This window comes from Haematobia irritans, chromosome 3 (assembly GCF_050003625.1).
Source record: "Haematobia irritans isolate KBUSLIRL chromosome 3, ASM5000362v1, whole genome shotgun sequence".
Classification (NCBI taxonomy): domain Eukaryota; kingdom Metazoa; phylum Arthropoda; class Insecta; order Diptera; family Muscidae; genus Haematobia; species Haematobia irritans.
Genome location: NC_134399.1, coordinates 109,775,211 through 109,793,712, shown reverse-complemented (window position 1 = coordinate 109,793,712; position 18,502 = coordinate 109,775,211). Strand labels below are relative to the sequence as shown.

The following is an 18,502-nucleotide window of genomic DNA, read 5'->3' as shown; positions in this document are numbered from 1 at the left end:
CAATATACAACAACAAAAGCCAACCCAACCCAACCAACCAGCCAGATATCCATTGAACCAATAGAACGAACGTGAGTAGTGTGTATGAATGTGCGTGACATAGTATCAGCAAGCCAGCCAGAGACACCACAAACATTCATCCCCTACACCACGCGCTTACACAAACCTACACATTTACATCGAAATTCTCCATAGAGAGCTCTGCTCGTCTAATGCTGGCGTTGTTTTGGGTTCGTTCGTTTGCTGGTTGTGTTGATGTTTGTGTTCTCCCCGTTTTACAAGCAACAACAGTTTCTAAATTGAATTCATGCCAAAAACACACGAAAATATAGACAAACACCTTCGCTGTCATCGTTGTCGTGGTCGTGAGAATTTCCGAGTTATTTGTGCTTTTGTTTACATGGATCGCAATTAAACAAAAAAAAATCAAAAGAAAACAAGTGACAAAATTTTTATAAAAATTAAATGAATAAATATTGAAAAAAAAATTAAAAGAATCTAAAAGAATAATTAAAAATTTTAAAAGTTACCTTTATTCGGATGCACAAAAACAAAGAACAAAACGCATAGTAAACCACCCTTGCAAAGGACAACGACATCATCATACCAAAAAAAAAAAAAACAACTGCTAAGCGTTCTTACCATTATTGTTTGAATCATAGACAGCTGCATTCCAATTTCGATGTAAACGTAACGTACGCCTTACAAACAAGCAAACATAACCTTTAGTCCTTCTGCCTTGTGCATTTCAAATATCTCTGTGTTTGTGTGTGAGTGTGTGAAAAAGCATATCGGTGTTATTATTGATTTCAACCATTAAGGATCGTATCAATCGTTTTATTTTTCTCTATGAGTATGCTTACATTTTTAAAATACTCGTGCATATATCGCATCTATTTCTAAGCTAAAGAAAATCAGTGAAGTTAACCAAACTCCTATGGAATATCCTTAATATCCTGAGTGTAAAGATCAATTGATGTACTGAAAAATCAATTTGATCAAATTAAATAAATAACGCAAAATCCAAAAAAAAAAAGTTTTCCACATTTAAAACAGAAAAAAATATTTGTTTTCCTGAGAGTTTTTAAAATTTATTCAAAATTTTCCTAAAACGTGAAGAACACGGCTCCAAAGTGGCGCCGTTACATAAAAATTTGGATTATCTTGAGGAATTTAAGGCCTTGGCCGGTAAGTATGGTACGCTACAAAACTTTCTTTTTGTTTAAATATATAAGTAAAATTATTATTACGGTTTAACCACCACCATTGACACCCCAACCCCTAAAACAATTGAATTGAATTTTAGTAAAACACCCTTTTTGGTTGGGAAAGATAAGAGCGCAGTATTTCGCAGCAGACCTAGGATAAAAAACAGGAATTTGTCATGTAACAATTACATTAAAAAATCGCTAGATACTATAAATTTCTTAAAAATAGGATATAGAAAAATTGCATACTTTTAGGCACACAAGGAAATCGTAACGATTAGGTTTCCGCTGAATAGGGGTTTCTATTGGAAAACTTCAATTCAGCCTAGATATATACTTCAAAACTTCGATTTAGTTTGGCTGAATAAAGGTTTCTATAGGAAAACTACAATTCAGCCTGGCTGAATAAAATTTTCTATAGAAAAACTTCAATGTAGACTGACTAAATAAAGTTTTCTACAGAAAAACTTCAATTCAGCTTGGCTGAATAAAGTTTTCTATGGCGAAACTTCAATTAGCCTTGTCCGAAAAAAACTTTCCTAAAGAAAAACTTCAATTCGGCTTTGCTGAATAAAGTTTACTATAGGAAAACTTCAATTCATACTGGCTGAAAAGAGTTTTCTGTAGGGAAGTTGCAATTTAGCCTGCCTGTATTAAACATGCAGCCCTTAAGTGATCTTATTTCATTATGCCTTCATAAAATCCTAGAAAAATGGCTATTTTTCCATTGGCTGAATAAAATTTTCTATTGGAAAACCTTCAATCTATTCAGCCTGAATAATTTTTTTTAGGAAAAACTCCAATTTACACTGTCTGAATAAAGTTTTCTATAGAAAAACTTGAGATTAGTCTTTCTGAATAAAGTTTATTATAAGAAAACTTCAATTCATACTTGCTGAATAAAGTTTTCTATTCGAAAACCTTTGCTTCATCCTGCTTTAATAAAATTTTCTATTGGAAAACCTTCAATCCATTCAGCCTGAATAAATTTTTCTATGGAAAAACTTCAATTAACACTGTCTGTATAAAGTTTTCTATAGAAAAACTTCAGCTAAGTCTTGCTGAATAAAGTTTACTATAAGAAAACTTCAATTCATACTTGCTGAACAAAAGTTTTCTATTCGAAAACCTTTGTTTCATCCTACTTGAATAAATTTTTCTATGGAAAAACTTCAATTAACCATAGCGGAATAAATGTTTCTATAGGAAACTTTCAATTAACCTTGTCTGAATAAAATTTTCCATAAGAAAACATCAATTCAATCTGGCTGAATAAAGTTTACTATAAGAAAACTTTAATTTATACTGGCTGAAAAAAGGTTTCTGTACGACAGTTGCATTTTAGCCTGCCTGTATTAGACATACAGCCCTTACAGCCGTAGAAAAATTAATATTTTTCCTTTGGCTGAATAAAATTTTCTATTGGAAAACCTTGAATTTAGTCTGGCTGAATAAATTTTTCAATACAAAAACTTTAGTTCAGTCTTGCTGAATAAAGTTTACTATAAGAAAACTTCAATTCATACTGGATGAAAAACGTTTTCTGTACTGAAATTGAAATTTCAGGCAGGCTGACATTAGACATACAGCCTTTAATTTATCTCATTTCATTATGCCTTCATACAGTTCTGAAAAAAAGTATATTTTTCCAATGGCTGAAGAAAGTTTTCTATTTGAAAGACTTCATTTCTGCTTGGCTGAATAGATATTTTTATAGGAAAACTTCAATTTAGCCTGCACCCAGAGAAGGAATATGATCACCCCAACAATGTTTCAAGAGCAAAATGTTATTTTTGGACGGAGAACATGTGACATGTTTGCGGCAACAATGTTATTTTCTAATAAATAATGCATCTGATTTCGGCAACCATGTATATGTTTGCCGAGAAAACAAAATTTTTGCAACAAAAATGTTCCATGGTCGCCGTCCAAAAATAACATTTTACTCTTGAAACATGTTTGGGGTGATCATATTCCTTCTCTGCGTTTGGGTAAATACATATTTTCTATAAGAACCTTTCAATTCAGCTTGACTGAATAAATATTTAGATAGAAAAGCAGCAATCGATAGAACACAATTTTACTATAAGAAACCTTCAATTCACACTGGCTGTATAAATTTTTCTGTAGGGAAATTTCATTTCATTATGCCTTCATACAGGCTTAGAAAATTTCATATTTCTTCATTTGCTGAATACATTTTTCTATAGGAAAACTTAAATTCAACCTGGCTGTATAAAATGTTCTATTGGAAAACTTAAATTCAGCATAGCTGAATAAAATTTTCTATTGGAAAACTTAAATTCAGCCTAGCTGAATAAAGTTTTCTATTGGAAAACTTCAATTCAGCCTGGCTGAATAAAGTTTTCTATTGGTAAACTTCAATTCAGCCTAGCTGAATAAAGTTTTTTATTGGAAAACTTCAATTCAGCCTGACTGACTACAATTTACCACCGGAAAACTTCAATTCAGCTTAGCTGAATTTGAATTTTCTATAGGATAAAATGCAATTCAGCCTGGCTGAATAAATTTTTCTATTAGAAAGCTTCAATTTAGCCTAGCCGACTAAAGTTTTCTATTGGAAATTTTTAATTCAACGTAGCTGAATAAAGTTTTCTATTGGAAAACTTACATTCAGCCTAGCTGAATACAATTTTCCACCGGAAAACTTTAATTCAGCTTAGCTGAATTTGAATTTTCTATAGGAAAAATTCAATTCAGTCTGTCTGAATAAAGTTTACCATAGGAAAATTTTAATTCAGCGAAGCTGAATAAAGTTTTCTATAGGCTAATTTAAGTTTTCTATATAAAAAGCCTATAGCCTGGTTGTATGCCAACTTGTCCCTTAAATGTCCTCATTTCATTTGGCATTCATACAGGCCTAGAAAAATTCACATTTTTCCAATTGTTTTTAGTTTAATAACAACAAGCAACAAGCCATTTTAAATTACATGTTTTACGTTTAATTATAAACTAGAGTGTTTGTTGTTATTGTTGGATACTTTAGCACCATTCTTCATATATTAACAACTATCCAGTTAATTGTGGGATGTAGCCCTTTACATTAACCCTCCTCATACTTCTATAATTTAATGTCGGTATCATGGTATATTAATTGATAGTTATAAACAACAATAGTGAAAGTGCATTATGGGAAAGAGTAATATGCAAAAAAAATGAATAAAAAATATCAACAACTTAATGTATTTTCCACTGTTCTCGTTGTTAAATGTATCGACATCATTATAAAGTGGTAAATTAATGGGATATTTGTATTAATCATAGCTTACTACCCCAACTAACTGACAAATCTAGCAATATTTGTGAAATGTACAAAAGCATTCTCATATACATCCAGAAGGGCGATGAATATTAAATGGGCAAGTAGGTTGTTTCTTTGCAAAGCCACGTATTGGGAATAAATATTTCAAAGACCTATTGTTGCTAAGGTTCCATTCGTAGGGAGGTAGTGTTAAAAAGAATAATGAAAAATTTATATTAAAATTAAAATGAACATTAAAAGTAAAAGTAAATATTATTAAAATTTAAATTTAAATTACAATTGAAATTAATTTTTTGTTTTAATTTTAAGTTTTTTTTGTAATTTAAAATTTTATTTCACTTTCAATTTTAATTAAAATTTTAATTTTAATTGTATTAGTTTTAATGTAATTTTATTTTTTTTAAGTTTTAATTAAAAGTAAAATTAAAATAAAATAAATAAATATCTTTTGTAAACATCATTCCTACAAAATTCTGTATTCATCCCATATATTATACTTCTATTATTTCTTTAAGTGTATGCTTTTAGAAGTTAGGGTAGGGCACTATCAAGTACGTGTCATACCATTCCACTCATGCTTTGTCTATTATTTCTTTATTAAATATGTCGAACACGTTTCTTGAGCAATGTTCGGGTTATTAACTTCAGAGTTATGAATACGTAATTTCTAAAGTAAAAAATCCAGAATATAAAAATAATAATAAAAAAAATAGAAAAAGAAGAAATATTCTATAATCATATATATGAATTATGTGATCATAAAAAAAATCTTAACATAAATATAGAAGTTCCTCATTGTACGTCCTATGGAACTGCTCTGCAATCTAGAGCCTAATGGTAGACGAGAAAAAATTTAATTAATAATAACCATTGATGGTCATTTATGTCAATTTTGTGGAAAAATACTTCGCTTCGTTTTTTCTTCCTTTGGGAGCTGTAAATTACAATCCTCTTTAAATTCTCTCAAAAATATAGCACTTGGCCATAAATGATATGGCCTCATAAGAATCACTCTACATAGTTATCGTCATATACATTTCTTTGACGTGGTCAGGCGAATCAAAGAATGGACCATTTACTTCAAGCACTAATGGAATAGAATTACATATGATTAAAAACATAAGAGAAATGTTTATGAATTTCACATATTCAAAATAGGGAAAACGGAAAAACAAACAAGAATTTTGGCAATAAAATTTTTAAAAAATTTTCTATTACAATAAAATTTAGGCAACATTTTCTATAGAAATAAGATTTTGGCAAAATTTTCTATAGAAATAAAATTTTGACAAAAATTTGTACAGAAATAAAATTTTTACAAAATTTTCTATAGAAATAAAATTTTGCAAAATTTTCTATAGAAATAAAATTTTGACAAAATTTTCTATAGAAATAAAATTTTGACAAAATTTTCTATAGAAATAAAATTTTGACAAAATTTTCTATAAAAATAAAATTTTGACAAATTTTTTTCCACAAATAAAATTTTGTGAAAATTTTCTATTGAAATAAAATTTTTACATAATTTTCGATAGAAACAAGATTTTGACAAAATTTTCTACAGAAATAAAATTTTGACAAAATTTTTTTATAGAAATAAAATTTTGATGCAATTTTCGATAGAAATAAGATTTTGACAAAATTTTCTATACAAATAAAAATTTGACAAAATTTTCGATAGAAATAAACTTTTGACAAAATTTTTTATACAAATAAAATTTTTGTGAAAATTTTCTATTGGAATAAAATTTTGACAAAATTGTTTATAGAAATAAAATTTTGAAAACATTTTCTATAGAAATAAAATTTTCTACAGAAATAAAATTTTGACAAAATTTTCTGCAGAAATAAAATGTTGACAAAATTTTTTGTAGAAATAAAATTTTGACATAATTTTCGATAGAAATAAGATTTTGACAAAATTATTTTAGAAATAAAATTTTGACAAAATTTTCTATAAAAATGAAAAAAATAAAGTTTTGACATAATTCCTTATAGACATACAATTTTGACAAAATTTTATATAGAAATACAATTTTGACAAAATTTTCTATAGAAATAAAATTTTGACAAAATTTTCTACAGAAATAAAATTTTGACAAAATTTTATATAGAAATACAATTTTGACAAAATTTTCTATAGAAATAAAATTTTGACAAAATTATTTTAGAAATACAATTTTGACAAAATTTTCTATAAAAATGAAAAAAAAAATAAAGTTTTGACATAATTTCTTATAGGCATAACATTTTGATAAAATTTTCTGTAGAAATAAAATTTTGATAAAATTTTCTATAGAAATAAAATATTATGAAAATTTTCCATAGAAATAAAATTTTGACAAAATTTTCTGTAGAAATAAAATTTTGATAAAATTTTGTATAGAAATAAAATTTTGCAGAAATATTCTAAAAAAAAATAAATGTTGCAAAAATTTTCTATAGAAATACAATTTTGCAAAAATTTTATGTAGAAAATAATTTATACAAAATTTTCAAAAAAAAAATTTTGACAAAATTTGCTATAGAAATAAAATTTTTACAAAATATTCAAAATTCAATGATAGTGAGGGAGTGGGAGCCACCGTGGTGCATTGGTTAGCATGCCCGCCTTGCATACACAAGTTCGTGGGTTCGATTCCTGCTTCGACCGAACACCAAAAAAGTTTTTCAGCGGTGGATTATCCCACCTCAGTAATGCTGGTGACATTTCTGAGGGTTTCAAAGCTTCTCTAAGTGGTTTCAATGCAATATGGAACGCCTTTCGGACTCGGCTATAAAAAAGAAGGTCCATTGTCATTGAGCTTAACATGGAATCGGGCAGCACTCAGTGATAAGAGAGAAGTTCACAAATGTGGTATCACAATAGACTGAATAGTTTAAGTGAGCCTGATACATCGGGCTGCCACCTAACCTAACCTAATGATAGTGATAATAAATATAAAAAAGTGTCAGCAATTTTCGACAGAAATAAGATTGTGAAAAAATTTTCTATAGAAGAAAACTTTTGAAAAAATTTTCGATAAAAATAAAATTTTGACAAAATTTTTGTAGAAATAATATTTTGACAAAAGTTACTATAGAAATACAATTTTGACAAAATTTTCTATATAAATAAAATTTTGACAAAATTTTCTATAAAAATGAAAAAAAGATAGAAATAAAATGTTCCAAAATTTTTGTGTAGAAAATAATTTTGACAAAATTTTTGTGTAGAAAATAATTTTGACAAAATTTTCTATAGAAATAAAATTTTGACAAAGTTTCCTATAGAAAAAAAAAATTTGACAAAATTTGCTATAGAAATAAAATTTTGACAAAATATTCAAAATTCAAAGATATGAAAATTTTCTACCATTCCACAATGTCAAATTTTCACAATTAATTTCCAAATCAATTAAGAATTTATTCACATAATCTTCAACAAATCCTCTTAAATAATATCCATATTTTATTAGTAATATATTCCTCATAGAAAATCCCCCATGTTATAATGTAGTGCGTAATTTCGTCGTCGTTTTTTCACTTAATTTTATTTTTAACAATAACAAGAAAATCGAAAGAAAAGACCTGGTGTTGGGTTGAATTATGGCTGATCGGCGGACCGTAACCAGTGTCAGCAAATGTGTGACAATGATGTATTGCTGTGAAGAACAAACCAGCAACTTTGTATGGAATTATTGAAAAGGCAACAACAACAATAGAATAACAATAAAGTACTTAGCACAAGGCAATATTAAAGATATGGTCTCTTGTTGGCCACAAAACCGGGAAAAACAATCCCCCACATTGTTGTTTTCCCCATACAAGGCAGCACCCTCAAAATGTGAAAGATACTCTCACACTGAAAACATGACACATTCATATATAATTTATCTATGAGGAGGAAAACTTTTTCTTCCATTAAAAAAAGCAAAAAAAAAAGAACCCAGCTATAAGTTGGTCTAATGAATAAATTATTTCTAGATTTTCTTTTTGAGTGTTGCTCGACTTAGTCTTGGAGGTGGTAATGGCGATATTGTGGTATTGCCATCGTTGTACGCACTTCACAAAAAAAAAAACTTTGCAACATATTGCTGCTGTTACTTCAGCTTCAATTTTCTATTGTCCACTTTTCTATGGTATTATGCTCCTTTTCATTACTTCATTCTTTGGCGTACTTATTTTGTATGCTGCAGACAAATTATAGCCTGTCCTGTCCGTCCGGTCGGAGTCCATCCATTTATGTGGGTATAAAAAGCAAACCAAGAGAATGACTGACTAACTGATGGCTTTGGTCAATTTTCTTTTTTCGGTTTTTCAACAATGTGTTTTCCCCATTTTGGCGCCATGTATATTTTTTTGTGCTTGTACTTTGATAATTTCTATGCAAAAATATTTTTTTTCCACTTCTAAGCAACAAATTTTGTGTGCAAGATTTTTAAGTAATAAAAATAAAAAATATGTTGGAAATTATTGGAGAATAATAAATGGAAATTATTTTATATAGGGTAGATAGATTTTTTTCTCAGTTTGATATTTTAAAAATTGAAAATGTAAAACCAATTTGGCAAATGAGGTCAGTTGTATTTTATTTTAGTTATATATACAGTGAAACCTCTCAAACGTGGACAATTATCGTGAGACATTTGCTATATTGTCACGTTAAAAAATTAACCACTCATAGAAATAAAATTTTAACAAAATTTTCTGTAGAAATAAAATTTTGACAAAATTTTCTTTAGAAATAGAATTTTGTAAAAATTTCTATAGAAATAAAATTTTGTTAATTTTTTATGGAAATAAAATTTTGACCAAATTTTCTATAGAAATAAAATTTTGGCAAAATTTTCTACAGAAATAAAATTTTGTTAAAATGTTCTATAGAAATAAAATTTTGTTCAAATTTTCTATGGGAATAAAATTTTGACAAAACTTTCTATAGAAATAAAATTTTAACAAAACTTTCTGTAGAAATAAAATGTTAACAAAATTTTCTATAGAAATAAAATTTTGACAAAATATTCTATTGAAAAAAATTTTGACAAAATTTTCTATAGAAATATAATTTTGACAAAATTTTCTATATAAATAAAATTTTGACTCAATTTTCTATAGAAATAAAATGTTGACAAAATTTTCTATTGAAATAAAATTTTGACAAAATTTCCTTTAGAAATATAATTTTGACAAAATTTTCTATAGAAATAAAAAGTTGACAAAATTTTCTATAGAAATAAAATTTTGACAAAATTTTCCATAGAAATAAAATTTTGACAAAATTTTCTATAGAAATAGAATTTTGACAAAATTTTCTATAGAAATAAAATTTTGAAAAAATTTTCTATAGAAATAAAATTTTGACAAAATTTTCTATAGAAATAAAATTTTGACAAAATTTTCCATAGAAATAAAATTTTGACAAAATTTTCTATAGCAATAAAATGTTGACAAAATTTTCTATAGAAATATAATTTTAATAAAATTTTCTATAGAAATAAAATTTTGACAAAATTTTCTATAGAAATAAAATTTTGACAAAATTTTCTATAGTAATAAAATTTTGACAAAATATTCTATTGAAATAAAATTTTGACAAAATTTTTTATAGAAATAAAATTTTGTCAAAATTTTCTATGGAATTAAATTTTGACAAATTTTTCTATAGAAATAAAATTTTAACAAAACTTTCAATAGAAATAAAATTTTGACAAAATTTTCTATAGGAATAAAATCTTGACAAAATTTTCTATAGAAATAGAAATTTGACAAAATATTCTATTGAAATAAAATTTTGACAAAATTTTCTATAGAAATATAATTTTGACAAAATTTTCTATATAAATAAAATTTTGACTCAATTTTCTATAGAAATAAAATTTTGACAAAATTTTCTATTGAAATAAAATTTTGACAAAATTGCCTTTAGAAATATAATTTTGACAAAATTTTCTATAGAAATAAAATGTTGACAAAATTTTCTATAGAAATAAAATTTTGACAAAATTTTCCATAGAAATAAAATTTTGACAAAATTTTCTATAGAAATAGAATTTTGACAAAATTTTCTATAGAAATAAAATTTTGACAAAATTTTCTATAGAAATAAAATTTTGACAAAATTTTCTATAGAAATAAAATTTTGACAAAATTTTCCATAGAAATAAAATTTTGACAAAATTTTCTATAGCAATAAAATGTTGACAAAATTTTCTATAGAAATATAATTTTAATAAAATTTTCTATAGAAATAAAATTTTGACAAAATTTTCTATAGAAATAAAATTTTGTCAAAATTTTCTATGGAATTAAATTTTGACAAATTTTTCTATAGAAATAAAATTTTAACAAAACTTTCAATAGAAATAAAATTTTGACAAAATTTTCTATAGGAATAAAATCTTGACAAAATTTTCTATAGAAATAGAAATTTGACAAAATATTCTATTGAAATAAAATTTTGACAAAATTTTCTATAGAAATATAATTTTGACAAAATTTTCTATATAAATAAAATTTTGACTCAATTTTCTATAGAAATAAAATTTTGACAAAATTTTCTATTGAAATAAAATTTTGACAAAATTGCCTTTAGAAATATAATTTTGACAAAATTTTCTATAGAAATAAAATGTTGACAAAATTTTCTATAGAAATAAAATTTTGACAAAATTTTCCATAGAAATAAAATTTTGACAAAATTTTCTATAGAAATAGAATTTTGACAAAATTTTCTATAGAAATAAAATTTTGACAAAATTTTCTATAGAAATAAAATTTTGACAAAATTTTCTATAGAAATAAAATTTTGACAAAATTTTCCATAGAAATAAAATTTTGACAAAATTTTCTATAGCAATAAAATGTTGACAAAATTTTCTATAGAAATATAATTTTAATAAAATTTTCTATAGAAATAAAATTTTGACAAAATTTTCTATAGAAATAAAATTTTGACAAAATTTTCTATAGTAATAAAATTTTGACAAAATATTCTATTGAAATAAAATTTTGACAAAATTTTTTATAGAAATAAAATTTTGTCAAAATTTTCTATGGAATTAAATTTTGACAAATTTTTCTATAGAAATAAAATTTTAACAAAACTTTCAATAGAAATAAAATTTTGACAAAATTTTCTATAGGAATAAAATCTTGACAAAATTTTCTATAGAAATAGAAATTTGACAAAATATTCTATTGAAATAAAATTTTGACAAAATTTTCTATAGAAATATAATTTTGACAAAATTTTCTATATAAATAAAATTTTGACTCAATTTTCTATAGAAATAAAATTTTGACAAAATTTTCTATTGAAATAAAATTTTGACAAAATTGCCTTTAGAAATATAATTTTGACAAAATTTTCTATAGAAATAAAATGTTGACAAAATTTTCTATAGAAATAAAATTTTGACAAAATTTTCCATAGAAATAAAATTTTGACAAAATTTTCTATAGAAATAGAATTTTGACAAAATTTTCTATAGAAATAAAATTTTGACAAAATTTTCTATAGAAATAAAATTTTGACAAAATTTTCTATAGAAATAAAATTTTGACAAAATTTTCCATAGAAATAAAATTTTGACAAAATTTTCTATAGCAATAAAATGTTGACAAAATTTTCTATAGAAATATAATTTTAATAAAATTTTCTATAGAAATAAAATTTTGACAAAATTTTCTATAGAAATAAAATTTTGACAAAATTTTCTATAGTAATAAAATTTTGACAAAATATTCTATTGAAATAAAATTTTGACAAAATTTTCTATAGAAATAAAATTTTGTCAAAATTTTCTATGGAATTAAATTTTGACAAATTTTTCTATAGAAATAAAATTTTAACAAAATTTTCAATAGAAATAAAATTTTGACAAAATTTTCTATAGGAATAAAATCTTGACAAAATTTTCTATAGAAATAGAAATTTGACAAAATATTCTATTGAAATAAAATTTTGACAAACTTTTCTATAGAAATATAATTTTGACAAAATTTTCTATATAAATAAAATTTTGACTCAATTTTCTATAGAAATAAAATTTTGACAAAATTTTCTATTGAAATAAAATTTTGACAAAATTTCCTTTAGAAATATAATTTTGACAAAATTTTCTATAGAAATAAAATGTTGACAAAATTTTCTATAGAAATAAAATTTTGACAAAATTTTCCATAGAAATAAAATTTTGACAAAATTTTCTATAGAAATAGAATTTTGACAAAATTTTCTATAGAAATAAAATTTTAACAAAATTTTCTATAGAAATAAAATTTTGACAAAATTTTCTATAGAAATAAAATTTTGACAAAATTTTCCGTAGAAATAAAATTTTAACAAAATTTTCTATAGCAATAAAATGTTGACAAAATTTTCTATAGAAATATAATTTTAATAAAATTTTCTATAGAAATAAAATTTTGACAAAATTTTCTATAGTAATAAAATTTTGATAAAATATTCTATTGAAATAAAATTTTGACAAAATTTTCTATAGAAATAAAATTTTGTCAAAATTTTCTATGGAATTAAATTTTGACAAATTTTTCTATAGAAATAAAATTTTAACAAAACTTTCAATAGAAATAAAATTTTGACAAAATTTTCTATAGGAATAAAATCTTGACAAAATTTTCTATAGAGATAGAAATTTGACAAAATTTTCTAAAGAAATAAAACATTGACAAAATTTTCCATGGAAATTAAATTTTGACAAAATGTTCTTCAGAAATAAAATTTTGACAAAATATTCTATTGAAATAAAATTTCGATATATACACTTTTATCGCTATCGATTTTAATCGATAATAAATTGTCTTATCATTATCGATAAAGAACAGAAGCTTTATCGATTCCACATCATTAACTCATATACATATATTCACTCATTATTATTCCCGACTTGTTTTTATCTCTATCTCCCACAATGTAGTGAAGTCAATACAAAATAATAATAAAAAAACAGATCTCAACATTTTTGAAATTCCTTTGTTGTAACCTCTATGGAGAATCAATAGCGCTTCTATAATCAAAACATTACAAAAACAAAAAAGTTTTCCCACTCCCTTTCAATAGAAAAAGCGGTATACCAATTCCAACAATGTCAATAATGTTGGTGGTGGCCTCTTTCAATGATCAGGTATTCTACGCATTACTCTAATGACGTTTGTCGTTGTTTTGTTCACCTGTTTTAGAAATTCCATAAACGTTTACAAATCAATCGAACATTATGTTAACTGTTCCATTGCTGTTTTAACTTGACATTCAGTCAAACACCACAACAACAAAAAACAACGAAAAGTTGTTATTTTGAAGAAGAAAAACATGATTTTCCATTGAGTTGGCAGCTGTTTGGGGGATGACTTGTTAGAAAACAAAGTTTGTTGTTTGGTATTTGAATAGCTCTTTCCCTAAACTTTGAAGTATTGTATATGCCGCAAAACTTCGAAGAGCTAAATAACTATCCTTATGGGAAACTGGATTAGACTTATTTTCTATAGAAATAAAGTTAAAAAAAAATTTTCTGTAGAAATAAAAATTTGCGAAAATTTTTTATAGAAATAAAAATTTGACCAAATTTTCTATAAAAATGAAATAATGACAAAATTTTCTATAGAAATAAAATTTTGAAAAAATTTTCAAAATTTTGACAAAATATTCTATAGAAATAAAATTTTGACAAAATTTTCTATAGAAATAAAATTTTGATAAAATTTTCTAAAGAAATACAATTTTGCCTAAATTTTCTTTATAAATAAAATCTTGACAACATTTTCTATAGAAATAAAATTTTAACCAATTTACCTACAGAAATAAAATTTTCTTTAGAAATGATAATTTTGACAAAATTTTCTACAGAAAGCTGCAATAAAAACAACAACAATGCTTAAAGAACAAAACCAACAATAACCAAACAAAAAGAATGAAATTAAATAATGACAAAATTTTTTATTGAAATTAAATAATGACAAAATTTTCTATAGAAATAAAATTTTGACAAAATTTTCTATAGAAATAAAACTTTGACTCAATTTTCTATAGAAATAAAATGTTGACAAAATTTTCTATAGAAATAAAATTTAGACAAAATTTTCCATAGAAATAAAATTTTGACAAAATTTTCTATAGAAATAAAATTTTGACAAAATTTTCTATAGAAATAAAATTTTGACAAAATTTTCTATAGAAATAAAATTTCGACAAAATTTTCTATAAAAATAAAATTTTGACAAAATTTTCTATAAAAACAAAATTTTGACAAAATTTTCTATAGAAATAAAATTTTGACAAAATTTGCTATAGAAATAAAATTTTTGACAAAATTTCCAATAGAAACTTTGACAAAACTTTCTATAGAAATAAAATTTTGATAAAATTTTCACAGGAATAAAATTTTGACAAATTTTTCTTCAGAAATAAAATTTTGACAAAATTTTTTTTAGAACTAAAATTTTGACAAAATTTTCGTCCATTTCATAGTTTTTTAAAGAAATTTTCTGAATTATTAAAGCCAAGTTGACCTAAGTCCACGAAATTTTTTAAGTTGAATAAATTAACTATTATGACTAAACGACTTCATTAGAAAGTTTATGGACTCTCGGATAATGATATAAAAATATATCGAAGAAATGCGTCTTCTACGCTAAGCAAAATTCGCATTAGAATTTGAAGGGCAAGAAATCTTTGGCCTCACGACAATATTTATTACAGTATAGTATCCTTTGGAGGGGATATAAAATCCAGAGTAAGTTTATAATAAGTTTTCGATTCTGTCTGTAACACATCGAAATATCGATTCGAAGACAATATAACGATGTACGCCTGGCAGTCTGTTCGTTGTAATCACGCTACAAACTTTAAAAAAATGGCGCTATCGTCCTGAACTAAGGCACAGATACGTTTTTCCCCATATAAACCTGCCATCGATTTGTGATGAAGAGGGGGATGAATTATAGAGATTTACTAGATTCTAGTAAAAGACGCCCATCTTAAACTTCGTAGGGAGCTAACGACATTTTTGGAATTTTTAATTCCAATTTTTATCACAATGGACTGAATAATCTAAGTAAGCCTGACAATAAATCGGACTGCCACTAAAACCTAACTCTAATTTTTCTTCAAACAACGAATTTTTTTTAAGAAGTGAAAAAAATTAATTATATCTACTTTTTTTAATTTGTCGAGAAATATGTGCTTATTTTGGTGATATCGCCTTTTATAATAAAGTTTAATAAAAACTGTCTACAATTAACTTCAATTTTCCTTCCTGAAATCAAAAAACAGTGATCCCACTGGGGAAGGAAAATTTTGGTTATTTTTAGAAATTTTTAACTAAATTATATTACAAACGCAGATGTCACGCCGATTTCACAAAAATAAGTAAATGTTTTTCGACAAATTCTAGGCAATTTTTTTGGACATAATTATTTTTGTTGTTCAATTGTAAAAGAAAATTTCTTAGTGTGAAGGAAAAGATTGCTGTTCAAAATTGCAAAAATGTCTTTAGTGATATACGAAGTTCAAAGTTATTGGTAAAATGTACAAATTTTAAGAAATTCTAAATTATTTTGTGGGAGTACTCAATTTGTGTATAATTTTTCCCCTTTTTTTAATATACGCAAAAAATTATTCGAGTAAACATAATAATTCCATGAACTGAAATAAAGTTGAATTGGCTTTAGTGAAGTAGTGGGTTCACTTTTTTTGAGTGTAAATTTCCCACAAAGTAGCTTAGAGTTTTTCAACATTTTGCCAAAATTTGTATGGCGCTAAAGACATTTTTACAATTTTTAACTCTATTTTTTTTTAATTACTACTTATTTTTTTAACAAGAAAAAAATTAATTATGTTTAATTAATTTTCTTGAATTTGTCGAAAAATGTTTTACTTATTTCCGGTGATACCGGCATTTGTAACACAGTTTAGTTGTCTAAAGCTAACCTACATCTGCTTCCTGGTGGGTTAATTTTTCTGTGAGTGTAGACAATGATGCGTTACACCATTGGAATTTAAATAATTTCAAATATTTCGTGTTCCCAACTTTTGTGAGAAATATATGTCTAGGCATAATAATAGTAATAATAATAAGAATATATGAATAAATAATATCAACAAACATAAAATCTACTCCCAAACAAAAACATCAAATCGAAAACGAAAACGTAAAATAAATTATCAATTTTAATTGCATTGAATTTGAATAAAAATACCATATGCCTCTATTCCCTCTTCACTCACTCCTATTCGTAGGTATCCCAAAATGTAATGAAGGCCTTCTTGTATCACCTCGTAGCGGGGATGAGGAATATGATGGGTTTTGCATTTCAAAAACGTTTACTTTTCGAAAATGAAGACAAACGAAAACTGATATCAAACCAAACAATGCCTCTCCGTCACCGCCGATAAACCGGTTTAATTTTAATAAAGCCCCGGTTTCTTCGCTATTGGCTCGAATAACTTTTCATTACCGAAACCCTTTTCTCTGCAACAAACGCTGAGCTGTGAATTGAAGGGGGTGGGATTTTATTCGGAAATTAAACATTTCCCAATGTTGTGAAATGATGCCGCCAATATCAATCGAGTGCGTAGTAAAAATTTTTAATGAAATCCTTATTTGGCAATTTTCACTTTGTCCTTTGTGCGCCCCTTGGGCAGGCTCCTTAATGTAAGGCTTCCTTTTGTTGTCTCTGCTTCGGTTGTGTGTGTCTATGTATGATTTGTATGTATGTGCCTTGTAAGCGTGGAAAATTATCTTGCTTCACCCCCCTCAACGACTATTCGTTGTTAACAATGACCATTGGCAGGGATAATGTACGTCTGACATTTGTCAAAGCAAAATTTCCCTTTTGTGTTATGGGTCTCGTCCTTTTTTTCTAATAAACATTTAATTATGTTTTTTCGAGCGTAACAGGACACATGTCCTTTTACTTTAATTTCGCAATATTTTTTTGCCTTACTTTGTAGTTTAAGGACTACATAAAATAAATGTCACCAATACAAGTTAGAAAGTGCTAAACTTGAGAGGAGTCCTTATAGTATCTATATTTAATTAGTTGTAGTGTGGCTGATATGTATTGCAACCAACGTCAAGTTTCTACCATTTGTAAACCACATGTCTGAGAGATGGCAGAGTTTTTCCAGTGACAATTCATTTTATTGCAAAAGCACATTTTGATATATTGCATTTATACACGTCCAATAAGTAGACGAAAGCACACGGTAACAACACCAAAAATTATTCCAAAATTGGAGGTTAGATTTGATGGAAATGCGGGCCTAGAATACTTGCTCCTGAGCTGAACATATTGAAAAATGAGCATGACAAAATTTGACAAAAATTTTTATAGACATAAAATTTTGACAATATTTTTTATGACAATAAAATTTTGACAAAATTTTTTATGACAATAAAATTTTGACAAAATTTCCTAAAAAAAATACAATTTTGACAAAAATTTTTATAGAAACAAAATTTTGACAACATTTTATATAGACATAAAATTTTGACAAAATTTTCTATGGAAATAAAATTTTGACAAAATTTTCTATAGAAATAAAATTTTGACAACATTTTTTATAGAAATAAAATTTTGACATTTTCTATAGAAAAAAATTTTTAAAAAATTTTGCCAAAATTTTCTTTAGAAATAAAATTTTGTCTAAATTTTCTTTATAAATAAAATCTTGAAAAAAATTTCTATAGGAATAAAATTTTGACAAAATTTTCTATAGAAATAAAATTTTGACTGAATTTTCTTTAAAAATAAAATGTTGACAAAATTTTCTATAGAAATAAAATTTTGACAAAATATTCTATTGAAAATTTTGACACAATTTTCTATTGAAATAAAATTTTCGACAAAATTTTTTATAGAATTTTTGTGTTTTAACAAAAATTTTTATAGAAGTAAAATTTTGACTGAATTTTCTTTAGAAACAAAATTTTGGCTAACTTTTCTCTAGAAATAAAATTTTGTCTTAATTTTCTTTATAAAAAAATTGAAAACATTTTCTATAGAAATA

The 18,502-nt window shown here is 24.9% G+C and overlaps 1 protein-coding gene across 5 annotated transcripts in view; it reads left to right on the top strand.

Annotated features, from left to right (window-relative positions):
• Positions 1–18,502, top strand: part of sd (TEA domain transcription factor 1 homolog scalloped) — a 295,172-nt gene that overhangs the window by 162,186 nt on the left and 114,484 nt on the right. Inside the window, exon 1 of one of the 5 annotated variants that reach the window (XM_075299337.1) lies at positions 621–1,188. The exons of the other annotated variants lie outside the window; for them this stretch is intronic. The gene's annotated coding sequence lies outside the window, so the exon portion shown is untranslated. Of the gene's footprint in view, positions 1–620; positions 1,189–18,502 lie in introns of those variants that run through there. 5 annotated transcript variants of the gene reach the window in all.